This window comes from Orcinus orca, unplaced genomic scaffold, assembly GCF_937001465.1.
Source record: "Orcinus orca unplaced genomic scaffold, mOrcOrc1.1 scaffold_89, whole genome shotgun sequence".
Classification (NCBI taxonomy): Eukaryota; Metazoa; Chordata; class Mammalia; order Artiodactyla; family Delphinidae; genus Orcinus; species Orcinus orca.
In genome coordinates this window covers 656004-677213 of record NW_026044130.1, presented here as the reverse complement: position 1 = coordinate 677213, position 21210 = coordinate 656004, and the positions used below count along the sequence as shown (strand labels likewise).

Sequence of the window (21210 nt, the reverse complement as noted above, 5' to 3'; positions counted from 1 at the left end):
TGGCCAACCAAGCAAGCTTGCAAAGGAATTCTGCACTACAATGAAATCTCACTTTCCCTGGGTCAAAAGGGCCATCTGAATAAAGTGTAAAATACAGAAAGGCAGGACAGGCCATGGAGAACTGGGAGCCTTGTTATGCTGATGGGCGGGATGTAAATTGCCAACAGCCACTGGGGAGAAGTGTATGGTGTTTCCTGAAACATCTAAAAAACAAAGCAACAGAGCCTAGGGCACTTCCACTTATGGTCCTATAGCTTAGGGAAATTAAAATCAAAAAGACACAACCACCACAATGTTTGGGACGGCTCTGTTTACAAGAACCTCGTTTACGGTACAAGTTCAATATCGCAGAAAGCGAAAAATGGATAAAGAAGTTGTGGTACTTACGTACAATGCAATATCCCTCAGCAATGAAATCTATGTCATCAGGCCCGTAGCAGCATAATGAGTGGATTCAGGTATGATGATTCTAACTGAAATAAGTCACACAGAAAAAGAAACATCATAAGATATCAGTAATACACGGAATGTAAACTTGGCTACACAGGAACTAAATTACAAAACAGAACAGTGTCTCAAATTTAGAAAACCAACTTATGATTGCTTAAGGGGAAAGGTGAGTTGGGGTGCTGCATAAAACCAGAGATTGAAATGAGCACAGATAACGTTCCTTAAGCCAAATATGGAATAGACAAGAGTTACTCCTTGCTCAACGAAATGGACTCAACACCCTATATTAAACGCCTAAGAATGTACCTGACTAGTAAGTATCTTAAAACCTATTGATTGCTATGTCTCCGAAAGACAATCAAGCGTGTGTACAGGGGCATAAACGCAGCAGTGATACGACTGGAGAGTTTCGGTGAGCAAATGAAGACCCTTTGAAGTCATATTGCATGGTACCCATTCCACGGGTCTCAACTCTCCAGGTTTAAGGGATTCTTCCTTCAGCTATAACATGCTTGTGGAACCCTGAGTATGAACAACCGTGTGATCGGGAGATGTGTTCCAATATGTCTCAGTTCTCGTCCCCTGGTACTCGGGTGCAGCATTCCAGAAGCTTTACTAACACTCTCCCGACTTGTAGAGTCAGTGCCTTTAACCTCCTGTTTGGCCCAGTTTGCAATTTCTGCGGAAGATGAACAGGAATAGGGAGAACCAGTGAGAGACTAGCTGGAGGTGTCTGGACGGGCAAATTTAACTCTCATTTCCCACCAGGAAGAGGAATTAACCAAAGGCTCAGCGTGCCGTGCCGGAACCAGATTAGGGCGTGAAGCAATCCTGCGGTGTTGCGGCCAGCTCACAAGAAAGCGAGTTGAAGAAAGGAGTTCGGGGCACTGTAATTCACAAACCTGCAGAGTTATAAATGACAGATATCGTCCAAAAATATACTGACGTAAGGCTGCTAAGAAGACTTGAAAGCGGGGCAGAATTGCAGGAAACCGATTTCAGGAGGTAGATTGGAATTGCATTTAAAGCATAGGAAAAGAGGCAGGACGTCGACAATGATGCACTTGGCCAAAAAGGGCGGATGCGTTTTTTCCTGAATATATTCAGGAAAAAACACATACGCCCTTTTTGGCCAACCAAGCACGCTTGCAAAGGAAATCTGCACTAAAATGAAGTCTCACTTTCCCCTTGTCAATAGGGCCATCTGAAAAAAGTGTAAAATCCAGAAAGGCAGGACAGGCCATGGAGAACTGGCAGCCTTGTTATGCTGATGCGCGGGATGTAAATTGCCAACAGCCACTGGGGAGAAGTGTATGGTGTTTCCTGAAACATCTAAAAAACAAAGGAACAGAGCCTAGGGCACTTCCACTTATGGTCCTATAGCTTAGGGAAAATAAAATCAAAAAGACACAGCCGCCCCAAAGTTTGGGACGGCTCTGTTTACAAGAACCTCGTTTACGGTACAAGTTCAATATCGCAAAAAGTGAAAAATGGATAAAGAAGTTGTGGTATTTACGTACAATGCAATATCACTCAGCAATGAAATCTATGTCATCAGGCCCGTAGCAGCATAATGAGTGGATTCAGGTATGATGATTCTAACTGAAGTAATTCACAAAGAAAAAGAAACATCATAAGATATCACTAATACACGGAATGTAAACTTGGCTACACAGGAAGTGAATTACAAAACAGAACAGGGTCTCAAATTTAGAAAACCAACTTACGCTTGCTTAAGGGGAAAGGTGAGTTGGGGTGCTGCATAAAACCAGAGATTGAAATGAGCACAGATAAAGTTCCTTAAGCCAAACATGTAATAGACAAGAGCTACTCCTTGCTCAACGAGATGGGCTCAAGACCCCATATTAAACGCATAAGAATGTATCTGACTAGTAAATATCTTAAAACCTATGGATTGTTATGTCTCCGAAAGCGAATCAAGCATGTGTACAGGGGCATAAACGCAGCAGTGATAGGATTAGAGAGGTTTGGTGAGCAAATGAAGACCCTTTGAAGTCATATAGCATGGTACCCATTCCACGGGTCTCAACTCTCCAGTTTTAAGGGATTCTTCCTTCAGCTGAAACATGCATGTAGAACGTAGAGTATGATCAACCGTGTGATCGGGAGATGTGTTCAAATATGTCTCAATTTTCCACCCCTGGTACTCGGGTGCAACATTCCAGATGCTTTACTAACACTCTCCTGACTTGGAGAGTCAGTGCCTTTAACCTCCTGTTTGGCCCGGTTTGCAATTTCTGCGGAAGATGAACAGGAATAGGGAGAACCAATGAGAGTAGCTGGAGGTGTCTGGACGGGCAAATTTAACTCTCATTTCCCACCAGGAAGAGGAATTAACCAAAGGCTCAGCATGCCGTGCCGGAACCAGATTAGGGCCTGAAGCAATCCTGCGGTGTTGCGGCCAGCTCACAAGAAAGCGAGTTGAAGAAAGGAGCTCAGGGGCACTGTAATTCACAAACCTGCAGAGTTATAAATGACAGCTATCGTCCAAAAATATACTGAAGTAAGGCTCCCAAGAGAACTTGAAAGTGGGGCAGAATTGCAGGCAACCGATTTCAGAAGGTGACTGGAATTGCAGTTAAAGCATAGGAAAAGGGGCAGAACGTCGACAATGATGCACTTGGCCAAAAAGGGCGTATGCGTTTTTTCCTGAATATATTCAGGAAAAAACGCATACGCCCTTTTTGGCCAACCAAGCAAGCTTGAAAAGGAAATCTGCACTACAATGAAGTCACACTTCCCCCTGGTCAAAAGGGCCATCTGAAAAATGTGTAAAATGCAAAAAGACAGGACAGGACATGGAGAACTGGGAGCCTTGTTATGCTGATGGGCGGGATGTAAATTGCCAACAGCCACTAGGGAGAAGTGTATGGTGTTTCCTGAAACATCTAAAAAACAAAGCAACAGAGCCTAGGGCACTTCCACTTATGGTCCTATAGCTTAGGGAAATTAAAATCAAAGAGACACAGCCACCCCAAAGTTTGGGACGGCTCTATTTACAAGAACCTCGTTTACGGTACACTTTCAATATCGCAAAAAGTGGAAACTGGATAAAGAAGTTGTGGTACTTACGTACAATGCAATATCACTCAGCAAAGAAATCTATGTCATTAGGCCCGTAGCAGCATAATTAGTGGATTCAGGTATGATAATTCTAACTGAAATAAGTCACACAGAAAAAGAAACATCATAAGATATCACTAATACATGGAATGTAAACTTGGCTACACAGGAACTGGATTACAAAACAGAAGTGGGTCTCAAATTTAGAAAACCAACTTATGCTTGCTTAAGGGGAAAGGTGAGTTGGGGTGCTGCATAAAACCAGAGATTGAAATGAGCACAGATAACGTTCCTTAAGCCAAATATGTAATAGACAAGAGCTACTCTTTGCTCAACGAAATGGACTCAACACCCCATATTAAATGCTTAGGAATGTACCTGACTAGTAAGTATCTTAAAACCTATAGATTGCTATGTCTCCGGAAGAGAATCAAGCGTGTGTACAGGGGCATAAAAGCAGCAGTGATAGGATGGGAGAGGTTCGGTGAGCAAATGAAGACCCTTTGAAGTCATATTGCATGGTACCCATTCCACGGGTCTCAACTCTCCAGGTTTAAGGGATTCTTCCTTCAGCTAAAACATGCATGTGGAACCCAGAGTATGATCAACCATGTGATTGGGAGACGTGTCCAAATATGCCTCAGTTTTCGACTCCTGGTACTTGGGTGCAACATTCCAGACGCTTTACTAACACTCTCCCGACTTGGAGAGTCAGTGCCTTTAACCTCCTGTTTGGCCCAGTTTGCAATTTCTGCGGAAGATGAACAGGAATAGGGAGAACCAATGAGCGACTAGCTGGAGGTGTCTGGACGGGCAAATTTAACTCTCATTTCCCACCAGGAAGAGGAATTAACCAAAGGCTCAGCCTGCCATGCCAAAACATTTTAGTGTCTGAAGCAATCCTGCGGTGTTACACCAGCTCACAAGAGAGCGAGTTGAAGAAAGGAGCTCAGGGGCACTGTAATTCACAAACCTGCAGAGGTATAAATGATAGCTATCGTCCAAAAATATACTGAAGTAAGGCTGCCAAGAGGACTTGAAAGCGGGGCAGAATTGCAGGAAAGCGATTTCAGGAGGTAGACTGGAATTGCATTTAAAGCATAGGAAAAGAGGCAGAACGTCGACAATGACCCACTTGGCCAAAAAGGGCGTATGCCTTTTTTTCCTGAATATATTCAGGAAAAACGCATACGCACTTTTTGGCCAACCAAGCAAGCTTGCAATGGAAATCTGCACTACAATGAAGTCTCACTTCCCCCGGTCAAAAAGGCCATCTGAAAAAGTGTAAAATCCAGAAAGGCAGGACAGGCCATGGAGAACTGGGAGCCTTGTTATGCTGATGGGCGGTATGTAATTTGCCAATAGCCACTCGGGAGAAGTGTATGGTGTTTCCTGAAACATCTAAAAAACAAAGCAACAGAGCCTAGGGCACTTCCACTTATGGTCCTATAGCTTAGGGAAATTAAAATCAAAAAGACACAGCCACCCCAAAGTTTGGGACGGCTCTGTTTACAAAAGCCTCGTTTACGGTACAAGTTCAATATCGCAGAAAGTGAAAAATGGATAAAGAAGTTGTGGTACCTACGTACAATGCAATATCACTCAGCAATGAAATCTATGTCATCAGGCCCGTAGCAGCATAATGAGTGGATTCAGGTATGATGATTCTAACTGAAGTAAGTCACACAGAAAAAGAAACATCATAAGATATCACTAATACACGGAATGTGAACTTGGCTACACAGGAACTGGATTACAAAACAGAAGTGGGTCTCAAATTTAGAAAACCAACTTATGCTTGCTTAAGGGGAAAGGTGAGTTGGGGTGCTGCATAAAACCAGAGATTGAAATGAGCACAGATAACGTTCCTTAAGCCAAATATATAATAGACAAGAGCTACTATTTGCTCAACGAAATGGACTCAACACCCCATATTAAATGCCTAGGAATATACCTGACTAGTAAGTATCTTAAAACCTAGAGACTGCTATGTCTCTGAAAGAGAATCAAGCGTGTGTACAGGGGCATAAAAGCAGCAGTGATAGGATTGGAGAGGTTCGGTGAGCAAATGAAGACCCTTTGAAGTCATATTGCATGGTACCCATTCCACGGGTCTCAACTCTCCAGGTTTAAGGGATTCTTCCTTCAGCTAAAACATGCATGTGGAACACAGAGTATGATCAACCATGTGATCGGGAGACGTGTTCCAATATGTCTCATTTCTCGTCCACTGGTACTCGGGTGCAACATTCCAGATGCTTTACTAACACTCTCCCGACTTGGAGAGTGAGTGTCTTTAACCTCCTGTTTGGCCAAGTTTGCAATTTCTGTGGAAGATGAACAGGAATAGGGAGAACCAATGAGAGACTAGCTGCAGGTGTCTGGACGGGCAAATTTAACTCTCATTTCTCACCAGGAAGAGGAAATAACCAAAGGCTCAGCGTGCCGTGCCAAACCATTTTAGTGACTGAAGCAATCCTGCGGTGTTGCAGCCAGCTCACAAGAGAGCGAGTTGAAGAAAGGAGCTCAGGGGCACTGTAATTCACAAACCTGCAGAGTTATAAATGACAGCTATCGTCCAAAAATATACTGAAGTAAGGCTGCCAAGAGGACTTGAAAGCGGGGCAGAAGTGCAGGAAACCGATTTCAGGAGGTAGACTGGAATTGCATTTAAAGCATAGGAAAAGAGGCAGAACGTCGACAATGATGCACTTGGCCAAAAAGGGCGTATGCGTTTTTTCCTGAATATATTCAGGAAAAAACGCATACGCCCTTTTTGGCCAACCAAGCAAGCTTGAAAAGGAAATCTGCACTACAAAGAAGTCACACTTCCCCCCGGTCAACAGGGCCATCTGAAAAAAGTGTAAAATCCAGAAAGGCAGGACAGGCCATGGAGAACTGGGAGCCTTGTTATGCTGATGGGCGGGATGTAAATTGCCAACAGCCACTGGGGAGAAGTGTATGGTGTTTCCTGAAACATCTAAAAAACAAAGCAACAGAGCCTAGGGCACTTCCACTTATGGTCCTATACCTTAGGGAAATTAAAATCAAAAAAACACAGCCACGCCCAAGTTTGGGACGGCTCTGTTTACAAGAACCTCGTTTACGGTACAAGTTCAATGTCGCAGAAAGTGAAAAATGGATAAAGAAGTTGTGGTACTTACGTACAATGCAATATCACTCAGCAATGTAATCTATGTCATCAGGCCAATAGCAGCATAATGAGTGGATTCAGGTATGAGGATTCTAACTGAAATAAGTCACACAGAACAAGAAACATAATAAGATATCACTAATACACGGAATGTAAACTTGGCTACACAGAAACTGAATTACAAAAGAGAACATGGTCTCAAATTTAGAAAACCAACTTATGCTTGCTTAAGGGGAAAGGTGAGTTGGGGTGCTGCATAAAACCAGAGATTGAAATGAGCACAGATAAAGTTCCTTAAGCCAAATATGTAATAGAAAAGAGCTACTCCTTGCTCAACGAAATGGACTCAACACCCCATATTAGATGCCTAAGAATGTACCTGACTAGTAAGTATCTTAAAACCTATGGATTGCTATGTCTCTGAAAGAGAATCAAGCGTGTGTACAGGGGCATAAACGCAGCAGTGATAGGATTGGAGAGGTTCGGTGAGCAAATGAAGACCCTTTGAAGTCATATTGCATGGTACCCATTCCACGTGTCTCAACTCTCCAGGTTTAAGGGATTCTTCCTTCAGCTAAAACATGCATGTGGAACCCAGACTATGATCAACCATGTGATCGGGAGACGTGTTCAAATATGTCTCAGTTTTCGACCCCTGGTACTCGGGCGCAACATTCCAGACGCTTTACTAACACTCTCCCGACTTGGAGAGTCAGTGCCTTTAAGCTCCTGTTTGGCCCAGTTTGCAATTTCTGCGGAAGATGAACAGGAATAGGGAGAACCAATGAGAGACTAGCTGGAGGTGTCTGGACGGGCAAATTTAACTCTCATTTCCCACAAGGAAGAGGAATTAACCAAAGGCTCAGCGTGCCATGCCGGAACCAGATTAGGGCCTGAAGCAATCCTGCAGTGTTGCGGCCAGCTCACAAGAAAGCGAGTTGAAGAAAGGAGCTCAGGGGCACTGTAATTCACAAACCTGCAGAGTTATAAATGACAGCTATCGTCCAAAAATATACTGAAGTAAGGCTGCCAAGAGGACTTGAAAGCGGGTCAGAATTGCAGGAAACCGATTTCAGGAGGTAGACTGGAATTGCATTTAAAGCATAGGAAAAGAGGCAGAACGTCGACAATGATGCACTTGGCCAAAAAGGGCGTATGCGTTTTTTCCTGAATATATTCAGGAAAAAACGCATACGCACTTTTTGGCCAACCAAGCAAGCTTGCAAAGGAAATCTGCACTACAATGAAGTCTCACTTCACCCCGGTCAAAAGGGCCATCTGAAAAAAGTGTAAAATCCAGAAAGGCAGGACAGGCCATGGAGAACTGGGAGCCTTGTTATGCTGATGGGCCGGATGTAAATTGCCAACAGCCACTCGGGAGAAGTGTATGGTGTTTCCTGAAACATCTAAAAAACAGAGCAACAGAGCCTAGGGCAGTTCCACTTATGGTCCTATAGCTTAGGGAAATTAAAATCAAAAAGACACAGCCACCCCAAAGTTTGGGATGGCTCTGTTTACAAGAACCTCGTTTATGGTACAAGTTCAATATCGCAGAAAGTGAAAAATGGATAAAGAAGTTGTGGTACTTACGTACAATGCAATATCACTCAGCAATGAAATCTATGTCATCAGGCCCGTAGCAGCATAATGAGTGGATTCAGGTATGATGATTCTAACTGAAATAAGTCACACAGAAACAGAAACATCATAAGATATCACTAATACACGGAATGTAAACTTGGCTACACAGGAACTGGATTACAAAACAGAAGAGGGTCTCAAATTTATCAAACCAACATGCTTGCTTAAGGGGAAAGGTGAGTTGGGGTGCTGCCTAAAACCAGAGATTGAAATGAGCACAGATAAAGTTCCTTAAGCCAAATATGTAATAGACAAGAGCTACTCCTCGCTCAACGAAATGGGCTCAACACCCCATATTAAACGCCTAAGAATGTACCTGACTAGTAAGTATCTTAAAACCTATGGATTGCTATGTCTGCGAAAGACAATCAAGCGTGTGTACAGGGGCAAAAACGCAGCAGTGATAGGATTGGAGAGTTTCGGTGAGCAAATGAAGACCCTTTGAAGTCATATTGCATGGTACCCATTCCACGGGTCTCAACTCTCCAGGTTTAAGGGATTCTTCCTTCAGCTCAAACATGCATGTGGAACACAGAGTATGATCAACCATGTGATTGGGAGACGTGTTCAAATATGTCTCAGTTTTCAACCCCTGGTACTCGGGTGCAACATTCCAGACGCTTTACTAACAACCTCCCGACTTGGAGAGTCAGTGCCTTTAACCTCCTGTTTGGCCCAGTTTGCAATTTCTGCGGAAGATGAAAAGGAATAGGGAGAACCAATGAGACTAGCTGGAGGTGTCTGGACGGGCAAATTTAACTCTCATTTCCCACCAGGAAAAGGAATTAACCAAAGGCTCAGCGTGCCATGCCGGAACTAGATTAGGGCCTGAAGCAATCCTGCGGTGTTGCGGCCAGCTCACAAGAAAGCGAGTTGAAGAAAGGAGCTCAGGGGCACTGTAATTCACAAACCTGCAGAGTTATAAATGACAGCTATCGTCCAAAAATATACTGAAGTAAGGCTGCCAAGAGGACTTGAAAGCGGGGCAGAATTGCAGGAAACCGATTTCAGGAGGTAGACTGGAATTGCATTTAAAGCATAGGAAAAGAGGCAGAACGTCCACAATGATGCACTTGGCCAAAAAGGGCGTATGCCTTTTTTCCTGAATATATTCAGGAAAATACACATATGCACTTTTTGGCCAACCAAGCAAGCTTGCAAAGGAATTCTGCACTACAATGAAATCTCACTTTCCCTGGGTCAAAAGGGCCATCTGAATAAAGTGTAAAATACAGAAAGGCAGGACAGGCCATGGAGAACTGGGAGCCTTGTTATGCTGATGGGCGGGATGTAAATTGCCAACAGCCACTGGGGAGAAGTGTATGGTGTTTCCTGAAACATCTAAAAAACAAAGCAACAGAGCCTAGGGCACTTCCACTTATGGTCCTATAGCTTAGGGAAATTAAAATCAAAAAGACACAACCACCACAATGTTTGGGACGGCTCTGTTTACAAGAACCTCGTTTACGGTACAAGTTCAATATCGCAGAAAGCGAAAAATGGATAAAGAAGTTGTGGTACTTACGTACAATGCAATATCCCTCAGCAATGAAATCTATGTCATCAGGCCCGTAGCAGCATAATGAGTGGATTCAGGTATGATGATTCTAACTGAAATAAGTCACACAGAAAAAGAAACATCATAAGATATCAGTAATACACGGAATGTAAACTTGGCTACACAGGAACTAAATTACAAAACAGAACAGTGTCTCAAATTTAGAAAACCAACTTATGATTGCTTAAGGGGAAAGGTGAGTTGGGGTGCTGCATAAAACCAGAGATTGAAATGAGCACAGATAACGTTCCTTAAGCCAAATATGGAATAGACAAGAGTTACTCCTTGCTCAACGAAATGGACTCAACACCCTATATTAAACGCCTAAGAATGTACCTGACTAGTAAGTATCTTAAAACCTATTGATTGCTATGTCTCCGAAAGACAATCAAGCGTGTGTACAGGGGCATAAACGCAGCAGTGATACGACTGGAGAGTTTCGGTGAGCAAATGAAGACCCTTTGAAGTCATATTGCATGGTACCCATTCCACGGGTCTCAACTCTCCAGGTTTAAGGGATTCTTCCTTCAGCTATAACATGCTTGTGGAACCCTGAGTATGAACAACCGTGTGATCGGGAGATGTGTTCCAATATGTCTCAGTTCTCGTCCCCTGGTACTCGGGTGCAGCATTCCAGAAGCTTTACTAACACTCTCCCGACTTGTAGAGTCAGTGCCTTTAACCTCCTGTTTGGCCCAGTTTGCAATTTCTGCGGAAGATGAACAGGAATAGGGAGAACCAGTGAGAGACTAGCTGGAGGTGTCTGGACGGGCAAATTTAACTCTCATTTCCCACCAGGAAGAGGAATTAACCAAAGGCTCAGCGTGCCGTGCCGGAACCAGATTAGGGCGTGAAGCAATCCTGCGGTGTTGCGGCCAGCTCACAAGAAAGCGAGTTGAAGAAAGGAGTTCGGGGCACTGTAATTCACAAACCTGCAGAGTTATAAATGACAGATATCGTCCAAAAATATACTGACGTAAGGCTGCTAAGAAGACTTGAAAGCGGGGCAGAATTGCAGGAAACCGATTTCAGGAGGTAGATTGGAATTGCATTTAAAGCATAGGAAAAGAGGCAGGACGTCGACAATGATTCACTTGGCCAAAAAGGGCGGATGCGTTTTTTCCTGAATATATTCAGGAAAAAACACATACGCCCTTTTTGGCCAACCAAGCACGCTTGCAAAGGAAATCTGCACTAAAATGAAGTCTCACTTTCCCCTTGTCAATAGGGCCATCTGAAAAAAGTGTAAAATCCAGAAAGGCAGGACAGGCCATGGAGAACTGGCAGCCTTGTTATGCTGATGCGCGGGATGTAAATTGCCAACAGCCACTGGGGAGAAGTGTATGGTGTTTCCTGAAACATCTAAAAAACAAAGGAACAGAGCCTAGGGCACTTCCACTTATGGTCCTATAGCTTAGGGAAAATAAAATCAAAAAGACACAGCCGCCCCAAAGTTTGGGACGGCTCTGTTTACAAGAACCTCGTTTACGGTACAAGTTCAATATCGCAAAAAGTGAAAAATGGATAAAGAAGTTGTGGTATTTACGTACAATGCAATATCACTCAGCAATGAAATCTATGTCATCAGGCCCGTAGCAGCATAATGAGTGGATTCAGGTATGATGATTCTAACTGAAGTAATTCACAAAGAAAAAGAAACATCATAAGATATCACTAATACACGGAATGTAAACTTGGCTACACAGGAAGTGAATTACAAAACAGAACAGGGTCTCAAATTTAGAAAACCAACTTATGCTTGCTTAAGGGGAAAGGTGAGTTGGGGTGCTGCATAAAACCAGAGATTGAAATGAGCACAGATAAAGTTCCTTAAGCCAAACATGTAATAGACAAGAGCTACTCCTTGCTCAACGAGATGGGCTCAAGACCCCATATTAAACGCATAAGAATGTATCTGACTAGTAAATATCTTAAAACCTATGGATTGTTATGTCTCCGAAAGCGAATCAAGCATGTGTACAGGGGCATAAACGCAGCAGTGATAGGATTAGAGAGGTTTGGTGAGCAAATGAAGACCCTTTGAAGTCATATAGCATGGTACCCATTCCACGGGTCTCAACTCTCCAGTTTTAAGGGATTCTTCCTTCAGCTGAAACATGCATGTAGAACGTAGAGTATGATCAACCGTGTGATCGGGAGATGTGTTCAAATATGTCTCAATTTTCCACCCCTGGTACTCGGGTGCAACATTCCAGATGCTTTACTAACACTCTCCTGACTTGGAGAGTCAGTGCCTTTAACCTCCTGTTTGGCCCGGTTTGCAATTTCTGCGGAAGATGAACAGGAATAGGGAGAACCAATGAGAGTAGCTGGAGGTGTCTGGACGGGCAAATTTAACTCTCATTTCCCACCAGGAAGAGGAATTAACCAAAGGCTCAGCATGCCGTGCCGGAACCAGATTAGGGCCTGAAGCAATCCTGCGGTGTTGCGGCCAGCTCACAAGAAAGCGAGTTGAAGAAAGGAGCTCAGGGGCACTGTAATTCACAAACCTGCAGAGTTATAAATGACAGCTATCGTCCAAAAATATACTGAAGTAAGGCTCCCAAGAGAACTTGAAAGTGGGGCAGAATTGCAGGCAACCGATTTCAGAAGGTGACTGGAATTGCAGTTAAAGCATAGGAAAAGGGGCAGAACGTCGACAATGATGCACTTGGCCAAAAAGGGCGTATGCGTTTTTTCCTGAATATATTCAGGAAAAAACGCATACGCCCTTTTTGGCCAACCAAGCAAGCTTGAAAAGGAAATCTGCACTACAATGAAGTCACACTTCCCCCTGGTCAAAAGGGCCATCTGAAAAATGTGTAAAATGCAAAAAGACAGGACAGGACATGGAGAACTGGGAGCCTTGTTATGCTGATGGGCGGGATGTAAATTGCCAACAGCCACTAGGGAGAAGTGTATGGTGTTTCCTGAAACATCTAAAAAACAAAGCAACAGAGCCTAGGGCACTTCCACTTATGGTCCTATAGCTTAGGGAAATTAAAATCAAAGAGACACAGCCACCCCAAAGTTTGGGACGGCTCTATTTACAAGAACCTCGTTTACGGTACACTTTCAATATCGCAAAAAGTGGAAACTGGATAAAGAAGTTGTGGTACTTACGTACAATGCAATATCACTCAGCAAAGAAATCTATGTCATTAGGCCCGTAGCAGCATAATTAGTGGATTCAGGTATGATAATTCTAACTGAAATAAGTCACACAGAAAAAGAAACATCATAAGATATCACTAATACATGGAATGTAAACTTGGCTACACAGGAACTGGATTACAAAACAGAAGTGGGTCTCAAATTTAGAAAACCAACTTATGCTTGCTTAAGGGGAAAGGTGAGATGGGGTGCTGCATAAAACCAGAGATTGAAATGAGCACAGATAACGTTCCTTAAGCCAAATATGTAATAGACAAGAGCTACTCTTTGCTCAACGAAATGGACTCAACACCCCATATTAAATGCTTAGGAATGTACCTGACTAGTAAGTATCTTAAAACCTATAGATTGCTATGTCTCCGGAAGAGAATCAAGCGTGTGTACAGGGGCATAAAAGCAGCAGTGATAGGATTGGAGAGGTTCGGTGAGCAAATGAAGACCCTTTGAAGTCATATTGCATGGTACCCATTCCACGGGTCTCAACTCTCCAGGTTTAAGGGATTCTTCCTTCAGCTAAAACATGCATGTGGAACCCAGAGTATGATCAACCGTGTGATTGGGAGACGTGTCCAAATATGCCTCAGTTTTCGACTCCTGGTACTTGGGTGCAACATTCCAGACGCTTTACTAACACTCTCCCGACTTGGAGAGTCAGTGCCTTTAACCTCCTGTTTGGCCCAGTTTGCAATTTCTGCGGAAGATGAACAGGAATAGGGAGAACCAATGAGCGACTAGCTGGAGGTGTCTGGACGGGCAAATTTAACTCTCATTTCCCACCAGGAAGAGGAATTAACCAAAGGCTCAGCCTGCCATGCCAAAACATTTTAGTGTCTGAAGCAATCCTGCGGTGTTACACCAGCTCACAAGAGAGCGAGTTGAAGAAAGGAGCTCAGGGGCACTGTAATTCACAAACCTGCAGAGGTATAAATGATAGCTATCGTCCAAAAATATACTGAAGTAAGGCTGCCAAGAGGACTTGAAAGCGGGGCAGAATTGCAGGAAAGCGATTTCAGGAGGTAGACTGGAATTGCATTTAAAGCATAGGAAAAGAGGCAGAACGTCGACAATGACCCACTTGGCCAAAAAGGGCGTATGCCTTTTTTTCCTGAATATATTCAGGAAAAACGCATACGCACTTTTTGGCCAACCAAGCAAGCTTGCAATGGAAATCTGCACTACAATGAAGTCTCACTTCCCCCCGGTCAAAAAGGCCATCTGAAAAAGTGTAAAATCCAGAAAGGCAGGACAGGCCATGGAGAACTGGGAGCCTTGTTATGCTGATGGGCGGTATGTAATTTGCCAATAGCCACTCGGGAGAAGTGTATGGTGTTTCCTGAAACATCTAAAAAACAAAGCAACAGAGCCTAGGGCACTTCCACTTATGGTCCTATAGCTTAGGGAAATTAAAATCAAAAAGACACAGCCACCCCAAAGTTTGGGACGGCTCTGTTTACAAAAGCCTCGTTTACGGTACAAGTTCAATATCGCAGAAAGTGAAAAATGGATAAAGAAGTTGTGGTACTTACGTACAATGCAATATCACTCAGCAATGAAATCTATGTCATCAGGCCCGTAGCAGCATAATGAGTGGATTCAGGTATGATGATTCTAACTGAAGTAAGTCACACAGAAAAAGAAACATCATAAGATATCACTAATACACGGAATGTGAACTTGGCTACACAGGAACTGGATTACAAAACAGAAGTGGGTCTCAAATTTAGAAAACCAACTTATGCTTGCTTAAGGGGAAAGGTGAGTTGGGGTGCTGCATAAAACCAGAGATTGAAATGAGCACAGATAACGTTCCTTAAGCCAAATATATAATAGACAAGAGCTACTATTTGCTCAACGAAATGGACTCAACACCCCATATTAAATGCCTAGGAATATACCTGACTAGTAAGTATCTTAAAACCTAGAGACTGCTATGTCTCTGAAAGAGAATCAAGCGTGTGTACAGGGGCATAAAAGCAGCAGTGATAGGATTGGAGAGGTTCGGTGAGCAAATGAAGACCCTTTGAAGTCATATTGCATGGTACCCATTCCACGGGTCTCAACTCTCCAGGTTTAAGGGATTCTTCCTTCAGCTAAAACATGCATGTGGAACACAGAGTATGATCAACCATGTGATCGGGAGACGTGTTCCAATATGTCTCATTTCTCGTCCACTGGTACTCGGGTGCAACATTCCAGATGCTTTACTAACACTCTCCCGACTTGGAGAGTGAGTGTCTTTAACCTCCTGTTTGGCCAAGTTTGCAATTTCTGTGGAAGATGAACAGGAATAGGGAGAACCAATGAGAGACTAGCTGCAGGTGTCTGGACGGGCAAATTTAACTCTCATTTCTCACCAGGAAGAGGAAATAACCAAAGGCTCAGCGTGCCGTGCCAAACCATTTTAGTGACTGAAGCAATCCTGCGGTGTTGCAGCCAGCTCACAAGAGAGCGAGTTGAAGAAAGGAGCTCAGGGGCACTGTAATTCACAAACCTGCAGAGTTATAAATGACAGCTATCGTCCAAAAATATACTGAAGTAAGGCTGCCAAGAGGACTTGAAAGCGGGGCAGAAGTGCAGGAAACCGATTTCAGGAGGTAGACTGGAATTGCATTTAAAGCATAGGAAAAGAGGCAGAACGTCGACAATGATGCACTTGGCCAAAAAGGGCGTATGCGTTTTTTCCTGAATATATTCAGGAAAAAACGCATACGCCCTTTTTGGCCAACCAAGCAAGCTTGAAAAGGAAATCTGCACTACAAAGAAGTCACACTTCCCCCCGGTCAACAGGGCCAACTGAAAAAAGTGTAAAATCCAGAAAGGCAGGACAGGCCATGGAGAACTGGGAGCCTTGTTATGCTGATGGGCGGGATGTAAATTGCCAACAGCCACTGGGGAGAAGTGTATGGTGTTTCCTGAAACATCTAAAAAACAAAGCAACAGAGCCTAGGGCACTTCCACTTATGGTCCTATACCTTAGGGAAATTAAAATCAAAAAAACACAGCCACGCCCAAGTTTGGGACGGCTCTGTTTACAAGAACCTCGTTTACGGTACAAGTTCAATGTCGCAGAAAGTGAAAAATGGATAAAGAAGTTGTGGTACTTACGTACAATGCAATATCACTCAGCAATGTAATCTATGTCATCAGGCCAATAGCAGCATAATGAGTGGATTCAGGTATGAGGATTCTAACTGAAATAAGTCACACAGAACAAGAAACATAATAAGATATCACTAATACACGGAATGTAAACTTGGCTACACAGAAACTGAATTACAAAAGAGAACATGGTCTCAAATTTAGAAAACCAACTTATGCTTGCTTAAGGGGAAAGGTGAGTTGGGGTGCTGCATAAAACCAGAGATTGAAATGAGCACAGATAAAGTTCCTTAAGCCAAATATGTAATAGAAAAGAGCTACTCCTTGCTCAACGAAATGGACTCAACACCCCATATTAGATGCCTAAGAATGTACCTGACTAGTAAGTATCTTAAAACCTATGGATTGCTATGTCTCTGAAAGAGAATCAAGCGTGTGTACAGGGGCATAAACGCAGCAGTGATAGGATTGGAGAGGTTCGGTGAGCAAATGAAGACCCTTTGAAGTCATATTGCATGGTACCCATTCCACGGGTCTCAACTCTCCAGGTTTAAGGGATTCTTCCTTCAGCTAAAACATGCATGTGGAACCCAGACTATGATCAACCATGTGATCGGGAGACGTGTTCAAATATGTCTCAGTTTTCGACCCCTGGTACTCGGGCGCAACATTCCAGACGCTTTACTAACACTCTCCCGACTTGGAGAGTCAGTGCCTTTAAGCTCCTGTTTGGCCCAGTTTGCAATTTCTGCGGAAGATGAACAGGAATAGGGAGAACCAATGAGAGACTAGCTGGAGGTGTCTGGACGGGCAAATTTAACTCTCATTTCCCACAAGGAAGAGGAATTAACCAAAGGCTCAGCGTGCCATGCCGGAACCAGATTAGGGCCTGAAGCAATCCTGCAGTGTTGCGGCCAGCTCACAAGAAAGCGAGTTGAAGAAAGGAGCTCAGGGGCACTGTAATTCACAAACCTGCAGAGTTATAAATGACAGCTATCGTCCAAAAATATACTGAAGTAAGGCTGCCAAGAGGACTTGAAAGCGGGTCAGAATTGCAGGAAACCGATTTCAGGAGGTAGACTGGAATTGCATTTAAAGCATAGGAAAAGAGGCAGAACGTCGACAATGATGCACTTGGCCAAAAAGGGAGTATGCGTTTTTTCCTGAATATATTCAGGAAAAAACGCATACGCACTTTTTGGCCAACCAAGCAAGCTTGCAAAGGAAATCTGCACTACAATGAAGTCTCACTTCACCCCGGTCAAAAGGGCCATCTGAAAAAAGTGTAAAATCCAGAAAGGCAGGACAGGCCATGGAGAACTGGGAGCCTTGTTATGCTGATGGGCCGGATGTAAATTGCCAACAGCCACTCGGGAGAAGTGTATGGTGTTTCCTGAAACATCTAAAAAACAGAGCAACAGAGCCTAGGGCAGTTCCACTTATGGTCCTATAGCTTAGGGAAATTAAAATCAAAAAGACACAGCCACCCCAAAGTTTGGGATGGCTCTGTTTACAAGAACCTCGTTTATGGTACAAGTTCAATATCGCAGAAAGTGAAAAATGGATAAAGAAGTTGTGGTACTTACGTACAATGCAATATCACTCAGCAATGAAATCTATGTCATCAGGCCCGTAGCAGCATAATGAGTGGATTCAGGTATGATGATTCTAACTGAAATAAGTCACACAGAAACAGAAACATCATAAGATATCACTAATACACGGAATGTAAACTTGGCTACACAGGAACTGGATTACAAAACAGAAGAGGGTCTCAAATTTATCAAACCAACATGCTTGCTTAAGGGGAAAGGTGAGTTGGGGTGCTGCCTAAAACCAGAGATTGAAATGAGCACAGATAAAGTTCCTTAAGCCAAATATGTAATAGACAAGAGCTACTCCTCGCTCAACGAAATGGGCTCAACACCCCATATTAAACGCCTAAGAATGTACCTGACTAGTAAGTATCTTAAAACCTATGGATTGCTATGTCTGCGAAAGACAATCAAGCGTGTGTACAGGGGCAAAAACGCAGCAGTGATAGGATTGGAGAGTTTCGGTGAGCAAATGAAGACCCTTTGAAGTCATATTGCATGGTACCCATTCCACGGGTCTCAACTCTCCAGGTTTAAGGGATTCTTCCTTCAGCTCAAACATGCATGTGGAACACAGAGTATGATCAACCATGTGATTGGGAGACGTGTTCAAATATGTCTCAGTTTTCAACCCCTGGTACTCGGGTGCAACATTCCAGACGCTTTACTAACAACCTCCCGACTTGGAGAGTCAGTGCCTTTAACCTCCTGTTTGGCCCAGTTTGCAATTTCTGCGGAAGATGAAAAGGAATAGGGAGAACCAATGAGACTAGCTGGAGGTGTCTGGACGGGCAAATTTAACTCTCATTTCCCACCAGGAAAAGGAATTAACCAAAGGCTCAGCGTGCCATGCCGGAACTAGATTAGGGCCTGAAGCAATCCTGCGGTGTTGCGGCCAGCTCACAAGAAAGCGAGTTGAAGAAAGGAGCTCAGGGGCACTGTAATTCACAAACCTGCAGAGTTATAAATGACAGCTATCGTCCAAAAATATACTGAAGTAAGGCTGCCAAGAGGACTTGAAAGCGGGGCAGAATTGCAGGAAACCGATTTCAGGAGGTAGACTGGAATTGCATTTAAAGCATAGGAAAAGAGGCAGAACGTCCACAATGATGCACTTGGCCAAAAAGGGCGTATGCCTTTTTTCCTGAATATATTCAGGAAAATACACATATGCACTTTTTGGCCAACCAAGCAAGCTTGCAAAGGAATTCTGCACTACAATGAAATCTCACTTTCCCTGGGTCAAAAGGGCCATCTGAATAAAGTGTAAAATACAGAAAGGCAGGACAGGCCATGGAGAACTGGGAGCCTTGTTATGCTGATGGGCGGGATGTAAATTGCCAACAGCCACTGGGGAGAAGTGTATGGTGTTTCCTGAAACATCTAAAAAACAAAGCAACAGAGCCTAGGGCACTTCCACTTATGGTCCTATAGCTTAGGGAAATTAAAATCAAAAAGACACAACCACCACAATGTTTGGGACGGCTCTGTTTACAAGAACCTCGTTTACGGTACAAGTTCAATATCGCAGAAAGCGAAAAATGGATAAAGAAGTTGTGGTACTTACGTACAATGCAATATCCCTCAGCAATGAAATCTATGTCATCAGGCCCGTAGCAGCATAATGAGTGGATTCAGGTATGATGATTCTAACTGAAATAAGTCACACAGAAAAAGAAACATCATAAGATATCAGTAATACACGGAATGTAAACTTGGCTACACAGGAACTAAATTACAAAACAGAACAGTGTCTCAAATTTAGAAAACCAACTTATGATTGCTTAAGGGGAAAGGTGAGTTGGGGTGCTGCATAAAACCAGAGATTGAAATGAGCACAGATAACGTTCCTTAAGCCAAATATGGAATAGACAAGAGTTACTCCTTGCTCAACGAAATGGACTCAACACCCTATATTAAACGCCTAAGAATGTACCTGACTAGTAAGTATCTTAAAACCTATTGATTGCTATGTCTCCGAAAGACAATCAAGCGTGTGTACAGGGGCATAAACGCAGCAGTGATACGACTGGAGAGTTTCGGTGAGCAAATGAAGACCCTTTGAAGTCATATTGCATGGTACCCATTCCACGGGTCTCAACTCTCCAGGTTTAAGGGATTCTTCCTTCAGCTATAACATGCTTGTGGAACCCTGAGTATGAACAACCGTGTGATCGGGAGATGTGTTCCAATATGTCTCAGTTCTCGTCCCCTGGTACTCGGGTGCAGCATTCCAGAAGCTTTACTAACACTCTCCCGACTTGTAGAGTCAGTGCCTTTAACCTCCTGTTTGGCCCAGTTTGCAATTTCTGCGGAAGATGAACAGGAATAGGGAGAACCAGTGAGAGACTAGCTGGAGGTGTCTGGACGGGCAAATTTAACTCTCATTTCCCACCAGGAAGAGGAATTAACCAAAGGCTCAGCGTGCCGTGCCGGAACCAGATTAGGGCGTGAAGCAATCCTGCGGTGTTGCGGCCAGCTCACAAGAAAGCGAGTTGAAGAAAGGAGTTCGGGGCACTGTAATTCACAAACCTGCAGAGTTATAAATGACAGATATCGTCCAAAAATATACTGACGTAAGGCTGCTAAGAAGACTTGAAAGCGGGGCAGAATTGCAGGAAACCGATTTCAGGAGGTAGATTGGAATTGCATTTAAAGCATAGGAAAAGAGGCAGGACGTCGACAATGATGCACTTGGCCAAAAAGGGCGGATGCGTTTTTTCCTGAATATATTCAGGAAAAAACACATACGCCCTTTTTGGCCAACCAAGCACGCTTGCAAAGGAAATCTGCACTAAAATGAAGTCTCACTTTCCCCTTGTCAATAGGGCCATCTGAAAAAAGTGTAAAATCCAGAAAGGCAGGACAGGCCATGGAGAACTGGCAGCCTTGTTATGCTGATGCGCGGGATGTAAATTGCCAACAGCCACTGGGGAGAAGTGTATGGTGTTTCCTGAAACATCTAAAAAACAAAGGAACAGAGCCTAGGGCACTTCCACTTATGGTCCTATAGCTTAGGGAAAATAAAATCAAAAAGACACAGCCGCCCCAAAGTTTGGGACGGCTCTGTTTACAAGAACCTCGTTTACGGTACAAGTTCAATATCGCAAAAAGTGAAAAATGGATAAAGAAGTTGTGGTATTTACGTACAATGCAATATCACTCAGCAATGAAATCTATGTCATCAGGCCCGTAGCAGCATAATGAGTGGATTCAGGTATGATGATTCTAACTGAAGTAATTCACAAAGAAAAAGAAACATCATAAGATATCACTAATACACGGAATGTAAACTTGGCTACACAGGAAGTGAATTACAAAACAGAACAGTGTCTCAAATTTAGAAAACCAACTTATGCTTGCTTAAGGGGAAAGGTGAGTTGGGGTGCTGCATAAAACCAGAGATTGAAATGAGCACAGATAAAGTTCCTTAAGCCAAACATGTAATAGACAAG

At 43.5% G+C, this 21210-nt stretch overlaps 1 long non-coding RNA gene across 1 annotated transcript; it reads right to left on the bottom strand.

Annotated features, from left to right (window-relative positions):
- Positions 1-402: 402 nt before the first annotated feature.
- LOC125963373 (uncharacterized) lies at positions 403-19390 on the bottom strand. The gene is made up of 3 exons (XR_007475250.1): positions 19323-19390; positions 9855-9940; positions 403-473 (listed from the first exon to the last, which is right to left on the bottom strand). It is a non-coding gene; the product is annotated as an uncharacterized LOC125963373 (long non-coding RNA).
- Between the last annotated feature and the right edge of the window lie 1820 nt (positions 19391-21210).